This window comes from Corvus hawaiiensis, chromosome 17, assembly GCF_020740725.1.
Source record: "Corvus hawaiiensis isolate bCorHaw1 chromosome 17, bCorHaw1.pri.cur, whole genome shotgun sequence".
In the NCBI taxonomy this organism is placed as follows: Eukaryota; Metazoa; Chordata; class Aves; order Passeriformes; family Corvidae; genus Corvus; species Corvus hawaiiensis.
The window spans coordinates 13,120,644-13,138,234 of record NC_063229.1 but is presented as its reverse complement, the minus strand read 5'-3'; positions in this window follow the sequence as shown (position 1 = coordinate 13,138,234).

Here is a 17,591-nt window from a genome sequence, read left to right as displayed (position 1 = left end):
TGGGCCCTGAGTCCTCCTCACTGTGGGGAGCCCTGGACCAACCCTTCAAAGGCACTGAAGGTCACCTCAGTGTCAAAGAACTGAACTTGGGGACCCCCAAACTCCAGGTTCCCAGATGTCCCCCTCCTCAGCTGCCTCCTGAGCACACACAGGAGCCAGAGCAGGGTCACAGAGTCAGAGAAGTGCCTCTCTGCGTTGTTTTGTAGGTCTTAGAGCTTAAATCCCTGCAGCTGTGGGTCCGGCACTTCTAAGAGGAGGTTGACAACCATACGGTAATGCACCCCTTCAGGAGAGCTCCTTCTCATTTCCTCCTTGGAGCTGTACCAGGATGGCCCAGTGGAAGCTGACACAGGCAGCAGGTGAGTTAAGAAGTGTCTCTGCCATGGTACAGACCATCCCTGCTCTTTATCTTGTGACAGCAACATCCTGTGGGCAGCAGTTTGCTATGAACTGTGTGGCAGACTTGGGAGGACAAGGCTGATCTGCTGGTTTGCTTGTTAAAGTGAAGAGGAGCTGGTGCTCAGTCAGGGAAAAACCTGTCTGTGATGTGTTCCACTTGTAAACCTTACTGCAGGAAAGGTCTTTTCTGGCTTTGTTGTGTTTTGCCAGGAGGAAATGAAGCCAGCACTGTATTTTATCCCATTTTGGTACTGCCAAGTGCTGTCTGAACTGGGAACTGGCAGCAGGCACATCACCAGAGTTTTACCTGGTGCTCCAGAAAGGTGGACTTGAGCAAAACAATACTTAGGGATTAACTCCTGCTGGGCAGTTCTGACCCCGGGAAGGTGCAGTAGAGATCTGGGTTCCCTTTGGGTGTGTTGGACCTTACCTGTAGCCTCTGGTTTTGAGCTGAGTGTGGAGGGATCAACACCCCCTGCTTTCCTGGGACCAGTGTGAGAGCGGGAGGCACGGACATCCCAGCCTGTTTGTAATGTGGACAAACTCTTGGACAAAGTAATTTTTTGGAAAATAGTCTTTGGGACATGAAGACAATCACCTGTATCCCAAGGTTGTTCCAGGTGAGTCAGAGCACATTTTATTTTCTAGTTACCTGTGCACAAAGCTACTACTAACCACATTTCCTACAGCTGGGAAAGCATCCATGCAGGCAAAGGTTCCTTCTGTACTTACACTGCACTGACCCTGAAGCTGCACAAAGGCACATGAGGAAATTAAATTGATTTTTCTCCATTTTCATGTGTAAGGGATAGAATTAGTATGTCTTACTCCTCAGGCCCCATTGTGATTTGTGTCTTGGAAATTCTGTTGCCTTGGTATGTGATGTCTTCTGGGCTCTGGGTGGGAAAGCAATAGTTTTCCAAAACTGCTGTGCAGGGATTTTATCTTTTTCCCTTTCATGTTTTCTTTCAAACGCTTCTCTTACACAAAACCCACAGAGAGAGTTCCAGGCAGCGTCCACCCATATGAAACCAGACATTTTTTCCACAATCTTTTTATAGATTTGATAATATTTAACTCGGCATGCCTTAAAAATGTATGGAGTACATAAAATTCATTATAAATGTCACCAAATGGGCCAATGGCTTTTTAATATCACTGCCACAAGACTGCATTTTAACCTATTTCCTGTCTGGATCCATTCCAGTGGCAATTCCAGGAGGGGAATATATTTAGTCTATATTTACTTAGTCTGTTTAACTTTCAGTTAGTGTCTTTGGCTGATCCCGTGGCCGTGCTATTTTGGGATGATTTATACAATATTTACATTAAATTCTGCTAATATTTCCTTGCCTCTTGAAGTCGGATTACACTATTTACATCTCAAAGGCCCAAGCTGGAGGAATAAGCAGCTGTTCCAGGCACCAGAGAGAATTTAGTGTAGGGGAGGCTGCCAGCAATGAGACCATGAGTCTGAAATACTTGTGGAGGAATTATTTAGGATTGGACCAGTCCTCCATGAAGGAAGGGGGAATCATGGAATGGTTTGGGTTGGAAGGGACTTTAAAGACTGTCTAGTTCCAAACCTCCTGCCATGGGCAGGGACACCTTCCACTGTCCCAGGCTGCTCCCAGCCCTGTCCAATCTGGCCTTGGACACTCCCAGGGATGGGGCAGCCACAGCTTCTTTGGGAAACCAACTCCAGGTGTGAGGTTGTTCCCCTCATAGAGAAGAATTTCTTCCCAATATCTAATCAAATCTGCCCTTTTTCAGCTTGAAGCCATTGCCTTTTGTCCTGTCACTATGCACTCTTGTCCAAAGCCCCTCTCCAGCTCTCTTGGAGCCCCTTTGAGCACTGGAAGGGGCTCTAAGATCTCTCTGGAGCCTTTTCTTCTCCTGGCTGAACAACCGCAGCTCTTTCAGCCTGTCTTCACAGGAGAGAAGCTCCAGCCCTCTGAGCATCCTTATGGCCTCCTCTGGACTTGCTCCAGCTGATCCATGTCCGTAGATCAGAGGGAATTCCCTTCACGTCTCCAGTGGTGGAGCAAAGCCCTCAGCTGAAGGCAACAAAGTGTCTCTCTTACTCTGGCCTCTGTGTGGTGTGGCAGGAGAAGCAGGACAATGGTCCTGAGCTGTGTGATTGAGCCTTTACAAAGCTGAGAGAAACCTTCAAATCAAAGGTTGGATGCTGAGGTCGTATTCTTTACAGCAAACAAACAAACAAAAAAGTAGGTTTTGGATTTATAACAAAAATTAAGACCAGACAGATTCAGCATCACTTAATTTGACTGCAAACATGCATCACAATTGGAGAGGAAAACATTCTTCTCTGCATGAATGGAAATTTATCTTCAGGATTGACCTGTGCAGTAATGAAGCAGCAAATGGATGAGATCAAAGTGCGCTGAGCCAACCACCCTCAATCCCAACAATATTTGGCAGAACAAATGATTCTCCTGCATTGAAGGCACAATGTAATTTAGTGGTCCAGGGAAGAAATCCAAATAATGAAAATATTTGACAGCTACTCTTACTTGGGGGGGTGAAGAATCCAAATTAGCTGGAATTTCAGGCTATAATGATTCTCAGAGGACTCTACAGACTTTTTAAGTATAGAGGATGGTTCCAACAGATTCTTAATGGCTTGAAACTCTGGAAGCAAATCTTGCTTTGAAAGCCAGTGAAACTTTAGGATGAATAAATATTTTTTTTCTTTTTACTCAATTTAGTTCTCATTTTCAAGTCCATGAATTGTCTATAGTTCATGAACAAAACGTTTCAAGTCTTATATCCTTGCTAATCCACTCTAACACTGGGCTGAAGGACATTCATTGTACTTTAAAAATGTCTCATTTGCAAGGTTACTCACTTCAATACTAAGAAAAACTTCATCAGTAGTAAGAAAAACGTACCTGTGGATAAATAATCTGTCATCCAGAAGGATTTTGTTGGCCTTGGAACAGATCAAATGACATACAAAAAAAGAATAAAGGGCAGAGCCAAAGCGAGAACTGAAGCAGAAATTCCTGTGATTCAGAATGCTCACGAAATAGAAAGTCTTTCTGGCTTGGAGAGCACAAAGCAAAGTACAAGGCAGACAGATAAAACCTCTCTGGCTCCTCGAGTTCATTGTCATGAAATATTCTGAACCATGGGGGTGGGAGGAAAAAAAAAAGAAGAATTCAACTGAATCATTTCTGTTTTCTAGGAACAAGGGGGTGAGATTGCTAAAGAGCATTTTTAGCTCAGATGAATCAATAAACCAGACCAGGGTATGGGATAATGGAACTTCTAACCACTGCAGGTGTGAGGTGGTAACAGAGTGTTAACCAAGCCTTTCCTAAAAGCTTTTGCTGACTCGGTCACTGATAATCCCAGTCTGGGATACTCGGGCTGATTTATGGGCACTGAGAGGATGATGTGAGTTAAATCATCTAAACTGTACCTGCTTGGTAACCCCTCTGAAATACCAGGGTGTGTTTACATTACCCATCACACAGGGCACCAAACAGGTGCCAGATTACTTTGTCAGAAGTTTAATTTTCCCTAAAAGGCCACAGAGATGACGTGCAGTGTGAAAATGAGCATCTGTCCCTGAGTATGACACGAGGACAGCCCTGGCAGGGGGTTTCTCTGAGGGCAGACACACACACACACCACTGGGACCAAGCCTCTGCCAGGGCAGCAGTGCTCATTCAGGACAACTGACACCACCTTTTTAGTCCACACATGATTCAAATCCTTAAAAAAACTAGAAACTATTAAGTGTTACTATATTAATTGTTTTAGATGGTTTTTGCGCTGATCACATGCATATTGTACCTGTACTCCATGCTCAGCCTCAAAATGATGGTAACCACCAGGTCAAATCACTAAAACAATCTAAAAATCAGTGGAGTTCAGAGTTTTGTGGATGATTTAGAAAAACAAAATCTGAGGAAACTGTGCCTGTAAGTCCTGTGTGTGCTGATCTCAGTGCATGTTTAGATTTTTAGCACCAGTTGACCATAGCATAATGGAACACAAGTTCATGTTTGTAGTCTCTTTATTAGTGTTTTTTATGCGATGTTCATACAGTTGAAGGCAGTTACTGAGCTCTAAGTAGGAACATCTAGGAAGAAAATAATTTTCCATGTACATTGAAGTGTGCTGGGCAACAGCAGCGTTTGGGAGGGACAGAGTGGAAAATGTACACGTCTGGATAAAATACACTCAGTCCCCTCGGGCAAGGGCAGCTCCTGGAGGGCAGAGAGATTTATTCCTGCAGGTCCTGTCTGCCTGTGGAGACACTTCTCCATCCTGGTGGGCTGTTTCCACTTCCCCACGTCATCTTTCCTACTGGTAATGGCTCCTTGGCTTCCCCCTGCCCCGAGCTGAGCCAGGGCTGCCACCGGCTCCTTTTGCCATCATTTTTCTGCACAGCCCAAGGAGAGAACAGGGACAGAGACACAGAGTGACGCTGCTGCTTCACCTGCATCCTGGAGATGCTGCTCTTCCTCCAGTGGGCTTTTGGTTTGCTTCAAATTCTCACTTTTTTTCTGTCTTATTTTGATTAGTTTCATCCAACTTGTTGAAAACAAAGTTAAGGTGATGACTGCTCTAAATTAGGTGTGCACATTGTCTGAACTCAGTGTCTTACAAACACTGTCCTCGTGACATAAACCTGTAACTTCAATGTTATAGAAATCACCAGAAAACTCAGATTTGATTTAGAAATTATTTTAAAAATGAGAAACGATCATTTTTTTAGTCTAAACTTTTTTCAACTAGTCAAATACTTTTATTCTATTGTTTTTTGGTTTTTTTAAAATTTCCTGTCAGATCAGCCCTGATGAATAAATCCAGATTGCAAATTGGGAAATATTTTTCCTGAAGACGTAAGATTAAACTAAAGCCAAGGAGGCACTGGCTGTAGGCCTGGTGTTTAGAACACCAGCCTTTTGTTTGTTATGGGCATCCACACACCAGCCTTTTGTTTGTTATGGGCATCCACACTCACAACTTTCTTTTCCATCAGGCTGTCGCATTCTTTCTCCTAAGACTGGGTATCCCACCAAGGTTCTTCTTCCTGAACCATCCTTCACAAGCAGTTTCACAGCACTTCACCACTTTTCCCATCTGTCTGAAATCCTTCCACGATAGCAAAATAGCATTGCCTTTGTCTTCAGCAGACTTAGCAGTGGGCAAGCCCACAAACCTAATCTGAAGCCTGTTGTATGAATATCAGAAGGGATGAGGATGGTTCTTAAACGTGTATTTTGTTGGATATCACTTTGACATGTGAGATGTAAAGGCTGTGACAGAAACAGACTTTAATCTCTTCGGCCAGCAGGAATTGAACATATGCCTTTTAAAATTGCCCCCCTCCTAGGAACACATGTAAACTTGCAAGTCAGGAAATAATAGAGAGACAATTATTCATCCGAGTATTAATACTTCTTCTGATATTATTGTTTTTATTTTTGTGGAGCACAGCTTACTTTGGACCAGGCCAGCATTTGGAAGCTCTCCATCCCCAGATCTGATATCCAAAACAGGAAGCGGATTTGACAGGCACATGCAACACTATAGGCAAACACAAAGCACCACCATAAAGGGTTGGCTCCAGACCAGCTTTGTATGTGATGTTGAAACATTTGGTGTTCTGCTTAAGGTTTCTGCGAGGAAACATCTGTGAGATTCTGCTGCAGATAACACAAAATGTTTGATCAATCCTTGTTCACCTAGAGAGGCACTGGGAAAGGCTTCACTGGAGAATGAAAATGTGCCTCGTGTTGGGATAGCCTGGGTGACCTGAGGCTTGCAGGGCTGTTTGCATCCCCTTGCTGAGGGTCCTCTCACCATTTGCTTCATCCATCTCCTCTCCCCTGGCTATCACAAATATCTAAACAGGATTTTTGTTTTAAAGAGCCTTTTGCAACCTCTTTATCCCATGCAGATCAATAGATTATTTAGCCCACTGACTGAAGCAGAAGTCATTGAAATGATTTCTAGCCAACTGGCAAATGCATTCCAGCTCTCTTTAATAGAGAAAGCCAAACAGAAATAGAAGGATGAAAGTCAGTGCAAAAAAACCCCCAAAAACTACTCAGTGCAAACTCTGCTCGCACTGCAAGGTTCTCCTTCTCCTGATAAACACCACAGCCTGATATACAGCAGAGCTTGGTACTGCTTGGCCCTCCTGTGACATTGCTCCAGCAACCTCTCAGTGATTAAAATAAGGCTCCTATCCCCAGGCAGGGTCAAACAGCCCTTGGCACCAGCCTGTGGATCACCAGGAGTTCAGGCTGCCACAGTGGTGTAAATGAAACTGAAGCTCACAAAACCTTTCTTTTTATTTTCCCCCCAACAAAATTCAATAGAGAAGTGACAGTTTTTCCTCCCTCTGAAAATCTGTGCTAATGGACACTCTGGGTTTGGCTTTCCTGCTTCCCTGATGCTGGGCCACACAGGACCAGAAAAGCACAGTGTATGTATTCCAAATGCCACCATGCTGCCACTGAAGCTGAGAATTGACAATGTGGAAGCACAGAAATATCTCCAGTATTTAACTAATGTTCCCTTAAGCAGCAGGCCAAGTATTTCCAAAAGAAGATGATGTGGTTTGTCCCCTCCTGTAATAAGAAGAAAACAAATCTGTTGGGCATGATGCTCTCCCCATACTGACTTGACACCTTTTCTATAATTATCCCTGTCTGTGGCTGCAAATGCCCCTAGAGTAGGTGCCTTATCTTGCCTTAAACGTTGTCACTTAGCAACTGAGGTCAAAAATGCAGAGATTGGTGAAGAGCAGTCACTGCTCCTGAACACATGTAATGTGTTTTCTTCTACCTTCCATGGCATCATTTGTTTTTCTCAAATACTTGAAACAGTGAGAGCTGAACAACTGGTAGAAACAGAGGAATGTTCTTGGCAGCAGAAACTTCTGCTTCAGGAGCCAGGTATGGTCCTCCCAATAGTCTGTGTTGCTCCCATATTGGCTGGAAGGTCTCTCCTGTGAGCATGAACCCTTTCCATCTCTATTCCATGTGCTGTTTTGTGATATCCAAAAGCCTGTTCCCATTCCAGCACCAAGCAAAGCACGGCTAAGGGGTTTGCAAGAGCACACGTGGAGCTTCCCAGCCAAGCTGGGTACCTGTGTCCACAAACGAAGTGCTTGTGTTTGCACAACTGGCATTTAGTAAATCTGTCCTAAGGACATTTTGGTAACGGGTTCCAGCCTTAGTTTAGCACAATGTTTATCTGTGCTGCTAAAGAGAAGGTCAGAGCACCACACCAGGAGGAACTTGTGTTGTTTCTTTACTGTGCTCATTCCATGTCACTTTTTGGAGAGATTCTTGTTTATCTTATGTCTCTCAATCACAAGTTGCCTTAGCAACAGTCAGACTGCGAATGCATAGAGGAGCTGCAATTAAACCACATTTGCACCTTATTTTTCCCACAGAACTTGCAGAGGTACACAAGCAACACCTTTCCTCGTGTGGTATTGAGAGAGATTTAGAACCTTACAAACTACACAAGTCAAAAAGGCAGCATAGTTTGGAGGGGATGTCTGTCCCAGTGGCCATAGCTTTTATAGGTGTAAATTAGGGAGTTCAGGTCGCAAAGGCTTTGGCGGCAGGAGTTACTTTGTGTGGGCATTGCGCAGCACACTGTGAGGTCTGAGCATTATCAGAAAATGGAGGTGAAGTCTAATTGCTGCACTTTTCTTCAGTATCAGCAAATGGCTCTTTTCTCCAACAGTTAATTAAGTCAGCATAGGAAGAGGAAAGTTTCATGTGGCTGTAAAGCACCCTCCCCTCTGGACTCCACATTCCTCGTTGAAGTGCCGCGGACAAACCGAATGACAAGTGTTCCCAACACCAGTGTTCTCCCGTGCAGGCTCCAGCACTGGCCACTCACTGCTCCAGGCTCTCCTAAAAAGCCAAATTCTTGGGCTGTGATAAACTGGTAGGGCTGGAACAAGGTCCCAGGATTTAATAACAAGAGTTGGACTTTGCATGTGGCCTGCCCTCAGAGGCTGAAAATGAACACAGGGATTTCATGAGTGCCTTTGCCAAGTAATCCTGGTTTGTCCCTCACATTATTCCTAACATGTTTCAGGTTAAGGGAGAGTATAATACAGCATCAGAATGAAAACACAGTTAGTTTTACTTTTCTCTGAGAGGCTGGCTTACCTGAGTAGGGACTGAGAAAACGTGGAATTCCTCTCTTTGTGCCAAGAAGCATGCTGGGCAGTCAGTGTGGTTTGAAGCCAAAGCTGATGAGAACTGATTGTGTGATTCGAGGGAAGAATTCCTCTGGGGAGGTATTTAGCCCTGCAAAGAAACTTGGGACAAGCAGGATGTTCCCGTAAGCAGGAAGGAATGGGGAACTACGCAAGGCATGAATGCCTCTGGTCACGAGCCATCAAATGATGCAGGACCAAACCAGCAGAACAAAAGTGGCTCAGCTGCAATTGTGATGCCCTGGGCCTGCAAGGCAGCAGAAACAGGGAAAGAAATTCTGCCATTTAAATTCTGATGTGCTTCAAAATTCGTTGTATCAGTGCATAGATTTTCTGCGTTATCCTTTTTGATTCCCTTCTGCAAAGCAAAATTAGGGATTAATCAGCTCCAGAGCGAAAATGTGGTGTGTCTGCACCAAACAAGTGGGCATCCTGAAGGCTGATTTGGCCTGTCCGTAAGGAATGAGGTAGGACAGAATCCTTTAGGGAGCCAGGGGTCAGTGCCCTTTTGGCCATGTTTCTTGGCTCTTCTGGTCTTGGTCTCCACCACACTCATGGAGTTGGTATATTCAGTCCCTGTGCCTTTCATTTGCTGCTCCAAATGCCATTATAGTCCCATTTCGATAGAAAAGCAGATGTCACACTGGAAAACTATGTGCACATTAAAATTATGTGCAAATGTTATAAAAAGTATCCTGTTAATGTATTGTAAAGTCAGTTTAGGCAGACATAACAGACCAGGTGAGCACGTATGCTCTTCTTCATCACCCTAAAACTCAGTGAGGCCACACGATGTACTAGACAAAGCAAAGCTTCTCTTTAGCACTGGTTCCTTATCTCTTGTACATGCTGTGAACAAACTTTATCCCAATTCCATTTTTGCTCTGTGCTGGGGTTTGAATTCGGGTCATGGAATACAGCACATACCTCTTTGTTGTTCTCTTCCTCCTTGTGTTCCTAGTCTTCCGAATGAGACAGTATTTTGGGAATTTAGGCCTTTGACAGGTTTGGGGGTTTGTTTGCATTTTGGTTTGGTTTTTTAAAAATACTTTTAAGTGTGACACTACTTCAAAATATTCCAAGATCAGGGATCTGTAGGCAGAAGATACTGCCAGCATTGACTCTGCTGAGCTTGCCAAGCAGAAAGCAGTGCTGGAAAATGTACAGTTTCATAATTTTCCATCTATTCTATTGAATAATTAACTTGAAATCTCTCTTATGTCTACCACCCAGAAATGTAACTGCAGTAATAAAAAAAAAGGGGGGGGGAGGAAGCACCCTTGTGATATAAACCACAGCAAACTGCATGACAGTAACCAAATGTGCAGTGAAGTTGCTCCAGTAAAGCATTTATTCTCTCTTCCAAGGATAGACTTATTCAGTCCTTGTGTTATAACTGAGATAAAGGATAGGCTAACCTAATAGATGGTGCAATTGGATACCTTTTTTTGGTTTGTTTTATTTTGTTATAGCCAATACTGGATGTGGTTTAGTGGATCTAATACACCACATTTGTACTGCATTCCAGAAGTAGAGCCATGCTTTGGCGTCCCACCATCCAATCCCAACATTACAAACCCAATCTTCCCAACTGTGCTTTAGTAGATAAGAACAAAAATGCCCTTCCCAAGAGGCAGCAGATGTGGAATGCTGGATCATAAGGCAGGAGAAGCTGTGCAGGAGCTGGACAGACACCGTCCCCCTTTCGCTGTGCCGGCTGCAAGTCTGGGGAACCGTGGGACAATCTGCAGGAAGATGAGATGGGAAACAAAGTGCATTGTATGGGGTGATGGAGCTCTGAAATAAGAGGTGACTTTAATTGAGAACAATGATGGAATTAAAAGAAATCCCACATTTGTTTGGCAATACTATTGATATTGGGAACGGTATTTTAATTCAAAGCCATCTCTCCATCTTTCCACGAGCTCTGCTGTGCCTCTGGGAGACAGCCTGGAGCAGGAACTTGACTTCTCTACTGCTTAGTTTTGATTTTGACTGTAGCATTTTATCTCTTTATGAAAATTGTTGTAATCAGAATGTCCTAGACCCTTTCCCTGCAGTTTGAAGGCAAACTGGGAATGTGGATTGCTGGTGCATTTTGAAGGGGAAATGCTCTGATAATATGAGGTGAAAGGTTTGGATATGAATGAGGTTGATATGAATGCAAATAAAATCTATTAACAAGAAGCTTTGGGTAAACTTCGACTTTTAGATAATGAGAGAGGGATGGGTTGTTTTTTAAAGTACAGAGAAGCACATTTTCCTGATTTCTCTTCTGCCCCAAATGGAAAACATCTTTTACTGAAATCAGAGTGGTTATTGCATAACCAATGAAAGTAGAATTCCGTTAATAACCTTTGATGATCTCTATTTTAAATTAATCAATAGCACATGGGAAAACCCTGAAATACTGATTTTGTTTCCTCAGACACAAAACTGACCAAATGCCAGTTTAAAATAAAACAAAAGAACTGGCATGTTTTGTAAGTCAACAATTTTTTATTGCCAATTTATTCCTTGAAGGTGTGGGGCTGTAAAGTTGGGATTGTTAGTGGGATGGAGAAGCACAGACTTCAGCTACCTCTTCATTGCAGTGGGTATTGCCAAGCTAATAATGCAGTTACAGGGTGCTGCTTTCAATGAGGGGTTAGTTGTGCCAAAAAAAGCAACACTCATAAATTAGGTCATATATTCATGTTGTCCAATTGTTTCATGTACCAACTTTACTGAGTATTTTCTTTAAGGGTAAAGAATAACCAAGGGTATATTTTACAGACTATTCTTCAAAACAAGTTTCCAAAAATAATAAACACAGGAAAACAAGTTCATATCAGTTATTAAAAACTCAGCTAATAGAATTTAAAGTAAGTAAAGTAAAAAATTTTTTGTAATAGAACAATGGAAAAAATTATCCTTCTTTTCCAGGAGAGCTTTCCATGCTAAATTGCACTCGTGTACAAGAACTGTCAGAATGCTACAGTTTCAGCAGGATGAATGAAGTTTTATATGATAGACTAAAATTTAAACCATGCATATTTTATGACTAAAAAGAAACCATTTATGAAAAAAGAAATCCAACTGCTGGTGAAGGTGAGGTGCAAGGAGTGTCCCTGGGCCAACAGCAATTGTTCTCATTGCTTCAGAAAGGGGGAACAAGCTCCCAGGGAGCTGTTCCTGTTTCCTTGCCCTTCAGTTCTCAGATGGAAAGCACAAACTGTGTCCATCGATTGCTTTGCAGGTACATTTACTGTATACATTTCCAATCATCAAACCAAAGGCTGGGATTTGCTTTCTGTCCAATAATCCTCATTTTCTCTGAAATGGGAACTATTGATCCCTTATATTTCACTTTAATCCAGACTCTTTGTTGCTGAACAAGTACTTTGAAATGTGGCTGTAGGATCATTCTTTCTAAATTAGAGTTTCTCTGCTTGGTTTCTTTCCTGATACAGGTAACTAGTCAAAGCAGAAGTGTTCTTCACATTGAAAACAAACAAAAAAACCCATCTTTTTTTTATTAATGCTCTAAAGTCTAGTTCTTGAGTTTAAGATGAATGCACAGAGTCTCTATGCAATGTATCCTTCAATGCTTAGTAGGCCGTATGAAGAGACTTTAAAGAACATTCTAAGTAGCAACCCAAGCATCACAGAGGCCTGAACTGTCCACCTAAATTAACTCAAATGCTTATGAGGAATGGCTACAGTGCTAAACGTTCTGAATTTCCACCTATTCATCCAGTACCAACCGAGCTCAGAGCAAACTAGGCTGGAGACTGGGGACAGTAGAGGTACAGCAGCACAAGACTTCTGGTTTATATCCTCAGTAATACTCAGGACAGGATTAACTGGCAAAGCAGGACACAATTAAGTTGATCTAGAGATACTAGTACTGCTGCCTCACTCAACAAATCCTCTTTCTGTCATATTAATTATTTACTGAAGCCATTTGCTACTTAAACTGTGAAAGCTGAAACGCATCTGTGAATTTTCCTTTTAATCTTTGGCTAAGGATTTTGTAGTAGATAATCCAGCAGAGTGTGTATGGTGGGTCTGTGATTTCTGATGCCAAATGTATCTGTGAATGAACTTTGCAGCTCTGAAAACACAGAGCTCTTTACGATTATTTGCCAAAAAAGCAATTACAAGCTGTTTGGAGGCTGGTACTTGTGCGCAGTCTCCTTTTATGTTATTGTTAGCTTTAAAGGGAATTCATCACAGGGCGAAGCAGAGCTCCCATCCAGAGTTCAGTCAGAATGCTGGAACATGTTTGCACCCCTCAGCACATGGATGGAAATGTTCAGTTGAAGCAATGCAGGTGGTCAGACTGTGCCCTGGATCACACCAATTCCCAGGGCTTCCCCCAGCCCCGGGCAGCTGCCTGCTGCTCCCACACAGGAACAGGGATTAGTCCAGGGACTGTGCCTTAATTACAGCCTTTCCAAAGGGAGTTTCTGTCTGTGGATGCTCCCCTCTGTGGAGTGTCAGTGCTGCAGAGGAACGAGTCCTTCTCAAGTCCCCAGCACAAGCGAGGCAGTTAAGGAGCAACACTCTGCAGGCTCCACACACTCATCTGTTTCTCTATTCCAGCTCCAGGTTATTGCTGCTCTCAGTGGAATTTAATTCAGTCCATGGGAAGGCTGAGTGATAGTTAAATTTGCATTCTGCACCTAAAATCTTGTTGGAATGACTGCAGACTGGCTGGTGCTGGCTGTAGGAAGAACTATTTCATAATGGGAGCACAGATGTCCTCAGCAAAAATTAAAAAAGCTCATCAAAACTTCCTTTGCTGCCCAGTGAAAAACGCTCCTTGAGATATAGAAAATCACATTTTTAAATGGAAGTGAAACCAAAGTATCTTGTATCATGTTAACAAAGGTGTCTTTTTTGCCACATGGAACTGTTTGTTATCATGAAAAGACTTCATTGCCTTCATTGTTCCATTCTCTTGTAATATTTTCAGTAGTAATAACAGCAAGGGCAATCATTAATGCTTTGCACTTCCAGGAGGGCTTTATAAATGAGAGGCTTCAAGGTTTTTTTTTCCTGTTTTTTCCACTGTTCTCTCTTTCACTTGGACCTTTCCATTTTGTTCAGTGGAGGCTGAAGGTCTCCAGCTTGGCACTGAAGGACCCTCCTGGGTGAAGGGCAGCTGTCTCTCAGTTCTAAAAAACACAAGTCTTTTCCTTGGACACTCCAGCCTGGAGTGTTTGGCTCCGTCCAGGCAAAGAGTTAATCCTTATTCTACAGAAACCATTGGGAAGTTGAAAAATACGACAGTGAAGTAGCAGCAAAATACAGCACGTGAGGAGGATGAGAGAGAACATTGTATTTTCCAATGTTTTTTTTCTGTTGTTGCACCAGAAGAGGAGAGGTGAAAAACTCCGGATCGCTCCCTTTTGTGCTTGCACCTGAGCACTGCAGCATTAGCAAGGAGGAAGAACAGGCAGACCCCTGGACTGATGAGACAGCAGATGTGAGAAAGCATGGAGCGAAAGAACAGCCAAAACGGTGAGAAAGAAATGAAGGAGTTTTGTTCTTTTTTTAAATTTTAATGAGGCTGGTGTTAATACACTGGGGCCTCATTAGCAGCTTACAGACGGCACTGAAGCTGGCCATCTCAAAGCAGCAGCTCTGCCTTTGCTCTTGGTGGACACTTTGAGGGACGTGGTACTGCAGGACCAGGCACAGCCAGCCCGTGGCACTGGTGACATCTAGAGGACTCCAGCTCTCGGCACCAGCCACAGCTTCGTGCAGGGGAAGGATGGGCTTCCCGGCCGTGGGGCATCTCCTGCTGCCAGCTGAGCTCATCTCACAGTGATGTGGCAGAGGACAACATTAAAAATCTCTCCGTGTGCACATGTAACTGCCCCTGAGGAAACTCTCCACTGTAGTTTCAGAGTTCATTAACTGAGGGTGTAAATTGCACTACTGCAAGCAGGGAATAGGCCACAACCTGCTACTTCACTGCTGTGATTGACTTATCAGGAGCCTGTGTCTGGGGAAGCTCTGACACCATCCCCACAGCTGGGGTCGAGTGACAGTGTGTGACACAGAGCAGATGCAGCTGCTGTGCTCTGGGAGCATTTCCCCTGTTCTCTTCCCAGTCACTTGATGGTATCTTGCCCTGGAAGCAGTGCACAAATAATCATATCACATAATTATGACCACAACTGCAGCTACAGTGCATCGATGCCTCTATTTCCTGCAGTCCTAATGACAAGCAGGTGTCAGGCAACACGAAAAAATACACAGAGAAGGTGTAAGTGGGAGCTCCAACTGCTCTGCAGGGCTGCTGCTTCCCAGCTCTTGTGGGAACGTCACTGCAGTACCTTCCTGAGAGCCTGGGTTTGCTCAGCCTCCGTGGTCCTGGCAGCTCCGACTCTCCCTTGGCTCTGGAGTGTGTTGGCACAGAGGTTCAGTGGCAGAGCTGCCAGGCTGCTCCAGGGCTTGCTGGAAGTGGGGACACCAGCCTTCCCCATGTCCCCTGTCCTGTGCAGCCAGCGGTGCTTTCGTGTTCTGTGCTTTTTTCACCAAGTAAAGTAGATCCCTTGTTTCTCTGACATTTTCTCCTTTAAAGATGCATGAGAACAGTGAAGACTAGCAGGCAAAGTCAGCCTGACCCAGTGCTTCAATGGCAAATATTAAACTGCAGCGCTCAGAGAAATTATGAAATCTCTACTGGTAGAATTTAACAACCTACTTACACTGGAGCCAACCAGGACAGATTTATAAAGCTGTAAAATCAGCTAATTCTGTTTTAAATTATTTCAGAACCTGAACAGCACAAGCTGTCTTTTAAAATCAAAGGGCAAATTTGACATTAAAAAATGAGATTATACATTGTAGCCAAAATTAAATGCTGTTGACCCAATCATATAACAAGTATTTGTGAGGAATAGCAGGGACAAGGATTTCTGGGATCGTTTCCACTCAAAGAGAAAATTGATGGTAGTCTCCATTTCTCTCAAGCCTCCAGACCTCCATGCTATTCTAAAAGTCCTCTTCCACATGACATCCTTCCATGCCCACAATACCTCCCTGCTACTTGTTTGCCCTTTCTCTTGCTCACAAAGTGCTGTGGGACCATCAGTGCCCAAATCAGCTGGGTCCTTGTTTGCAGAGTGTTTCTCAGAAACCCCCTTGGGCTGCAGAGTCAGGCCTGGGACTTGCCACACTTCAGGTTTTAGTCACTCAAACCAGAGGTCTGTAATTGCTCCATCGCTAAGGCTGACAGAGCAGCGTGTAGCCCTGTTACCCACTTCAGTTCAGCCTTGTGTTAATTCCGTGAATAAGAGCACTGACATACGATACAGGGTTTGCAGCACGGAGCTTTTAACCAAAGCAGGATGCTGGCTGAACTCCAGGACATACAGTTGTTCTCTGCTTATTACACTAAACATGCAGTTATGTTATCCAAACTGTACATCTGAGTAAGAGTTTGCTGCTTCAGCTGAAACGCTTTGCTCAGATCTTACTTGCTTTTTCCAAAAGGTTGTGTGATGTCTTCAGACACTGATTCAGAGATGAGTGTTCGTGTCCTACTGCTTTAATTAGTCACATGGACTGAGGAACGCGCTTGCTGTGAAGCAACACAGGCTGGCTTCAACCTTCTCCTTCAGAAAGGCGACTCGTGCTCCTTTAGGATACGAGGACAGCCGCGGCATTGGAAGGACGATCGCTGAAGGAATTGCATGTTTCACAGGGAACACGGTCATTGCCAACCGAGTTTTCTAAGTGCTCGCCCTTGCTGCTGGCCGGGGCTGTCTGTGAGTCCTTTATCGCCCCGATGCGAGCGCTGTTATTGCAGCATCACTCGCCCCGGCTCTCGTTCCTGCCGCAGGCGCTATCTCAATGCGTGAAACCACACGGGCTTGTTTTTTCCTACCCGGGTTGATAAGAGCCAACAGATGTCAGTGCAGCCTGAACAACACGGGGCCGTGCTCTGTTCAGGGCTCTGCTCCTGCAGAAACATCCCCGGGTGGGAGTTCCGCCGTCGGATGGCTGCGGATACCTGGGCGAGGGGGAGAGCGGCGCCCAGAACAGTATCGGTGTGTTAGGGGAGGCTGCACAGGCTCTCACAGCTAAAAATACCCGCCCAAGTATTTTTAAAAACACGTTCGAGGGTCCTTATAAACACACGGACTTTGTTGACAGAACAAGACTGCTCATTTATGTTGTGTATTATCCTTGAAAACCTGCTCTGTTTGTGCAGGGAGTCCCATGACAACCTCGGCTTGCTGAGGGTGCCACAATGATCTCAACAACAAATGTGTCCCTTTATCTGCTGGAGAGGGACAGAGGGGAAGCAGGAAGTATCTGCAGGCTGTAGGGAAAGCAGTTAAGAAATGCGAATAAACTGCTTTATCAAAATATTGCTTTGCTGTTTTCACAAGTGCAATCCCAGTGGCTTTCTAGCCCAGCTCAGGGCGCCTCTTCTATGCCAAGTTAATGCCAGATTTGTGTGTAAAGCCCAGCAAAATCAGTGGAATTGGCTCAGTCATCTGGTTAAGTAATGTCTGAATGGAGGGGATTTGACAATGGGATTTACTCTTTTCCACCTGAAGCCATAAATACGTTTTCAGGCGGCAGCTGTAGGACAGAGAAGGCCGCTCTAGAGAACTTCACACATGGTCGGGGGGGGGGGGGGGGTGAGGGAAAGTGAAAATATTTTGATATCCCTAAAAGAAAACTTGGGCATGAAGCCACAAACCGAGATAATCAGGGGAAAACCAACCATTACGATAGCCAAGGGGAAAGGTAGCAAGTTTTATTGTATTTGAGACTGAAAAGTTTGTACTTTGGAGCTTGGATGGTGATACTGGCTGGTTCTGTGCCTGATCTTCTATCCCTCACTGCATTGTCAGGACCAGAGAGAGGACAAATGCTGGATATGGGGATGAAAGATCTCATGGAAATCACCGTGGGATAACTCACCTCTGCATAAAGTTAATCAGGATATGAATAA